This window comes from Benincasa hispida, chromosome 2 (assembly GCF_027475165.1).
Source record: "Benincasa hispida cultivar pf3 chromosome 2, pf3_genome.v1.1, whole genome shotgun sequence".
Classification (NCBI taxonomy): Eukaryota; Viridiplantae; Streptophyta; class Magnoliopsida; order Cucurbitales; family Cucurbitaceae; genus Benincasa; species Benincasa hispida.
This window is the reverse complement of record NC_143479.1, coordinates 20,674,944-20,677,367: the sequence shown is the minus strand read 5'-3', so window position 1 is coordinate 20,677,367 and position 2,424 is coordinate 20,674,944.

The following is a 2,424-nucleotide window of genomic DNA, read 5'->3' as shown; positions in this document are numbered from 1 at the left end:
GGATCAATTGACAATTGTTTAAAAAATGGGATCATTTGGCATTATGGACCGAAATATTAGGTCATCGACCCAATTTTCCCAAAATTCTTTATGTTCAAGCCCTAAACTACAATTTAATACTATTCAAATATAATATCATTGTTGAATTGGCATATTATGTTAGAAATCACGATATTAGATTCTTTCAAATACTCGACCCACACACGCATAAATATAAATATATATATATATATATATATATAATTATTCACGCCCTGATGTCTAGTTTAAAGATCATCCCATAAATTGATGTTGTATCTAATTATTTGATATCTCAACTATTCAGATATAAAAATTTCTCTGTCATACAATTTGAAGATAGTATTTCCACATGATTTTTTAAAAGGAGCATAGATAATCGTTGAAACATTTCTCCCCACCTAACATGACATTTTTCAAACAAAAAAGATGTCTTGTCTTTGGGGAAATGATAGATAAGAAATGAAGCTTAGTCCAAATTATGGGTATACGATAATCAATTTAAAAATAATATAAATGTAAATATTAAAATAAAATTATTATGTGTTTTAGTTCAAAATTTTCTGCTTCTATTGTATTAAAATCATGAAATTATACTAAAATTGTAGGAACTTGGTAATTAAAATTTTGATGATTTTCATTTTTAGTGAAAATTTAAATAATTTTTCAAAGTTTGGCATGATTTATAATATAGTTGTCATGAAAATATCAAAGTCTCTCAATTAAAAAAAAAAAAAATTGTTGATAAAAGTATCATAAAAATTTGGTTGTTTTCAAATATAGGAAATGAATAAAAATATTTACATATATAGCAAAATTTTACTGTCTATTTATAATAAATCACGATAGACTATTATGTCTATCTGTGTCATGATAAAAACAGATAGTAGTCTATCACATATAGACGGTAATATTTTACTATTATTTTTTAATATTTTCAATAACTCTATAATTTAAAGTAATTTTTCAAGTTGAATGATAATTTTGGAAAAAAAAGTATAAAAAATATTTTAAATAAATAAATAATTTTTTTAAACTTTATTAACAAGCTAAAATGATTGTTACTTTTATAACAACATTACTGATTTTGGTTGTTTTATCTATTACAATGTAATTGCAGATATGGAAGATATAACCTTAAACTTCAAAAGTTTTAGTGCATGCTAATTGCCGTTGTGTCAAGCTCCCTTTGATATATTGGTGTAAGTTTTGATTCACCCCTCATGTAGATTTTATCCATAATTACATGTTATCACGTGAATTTAGTGTAATTTGATGTTGTTTGACATGGTCAATAAGATGCAAGTTCATCCTATCTTATGTAATTTGATGTGGTCTTGGGAGTTTGTTGATGATATGGATAAGTATGTTACTTATAGGATATTGAGTTTGTCATTATCCAAACACCATCTCTTTCGATTATTGATGATGTTTGTGTTGACCGTTGGAATCCCCGAGAGGATGCCTTGTATAAGCTTAACTAAGTTGCTTCCTTTCACCATGAGAGCTTTGGGCTTTCAAAGTATGGCTTGTAATTATAATGACGAAACAAACAGTACAAAACTTTATCGTAATTGTTGAACTCACCTAAAATGATGCTCTCTTAGATAAAGTTATTACAATTAAGGAATCAAAGATTTACCTTTTTACGTGTTCAAACAAATTCGATAATTCTTTGCAACTTACTTAAAGGTTGAGACTATTTCAACAACGAAGTTCAAACCTTTGTTGATGAAATTTGAGCTTTTCATTGACGAGAGACATGGTTTTAGGTTTCTTTTTTTTTTTTGTCTACGAATCTATAATTCTATTGCTCACATTATAGGTATATAATGCACTATAGTCTAACGCCTCTGATGTTTGACTTGAAGATCACACTATATCCCTCATAGATTGATAATGCTGAATCAAGTGGTTTGATATTTGTTTGGTTCTTGTTTTTCTTTGTATTGCCAAAACAAATCCCCAAAAAATATATGAAAACTCGTGTTTGTCTAAGTTGGGATCTAATATAAAATATCTGAGGAGGGAGAAAAACAAAAAAATATTAAAAGTGGGGTTTTAAAAAATAAAAATTATTTATACAAAATAGTAAAATTTTAATATTTTTGAATAGAAGCTAATACAAGTCTATTAGTGTCAGTGATAAAAATTAATAAAAGTATATCACCGACGTAATAGAAATCAATCCGTGTTCATTAAGTATTTTTATAAATAATTTGACATTGGTAAATTTTCCAAATTAAAATTCGAAATTCCTATTTATATAATAGGGTTAGAACAGACATTTTTGACTATACAGTCCCCGCCCGCTCGCCCCAACCCCGACAAAAATGGCGGTTCCCGTCACGCCGTGGAGAAAGAAAAGGCGACGACCAGAGCACGACCTTGCAAGAAAAGGGACAT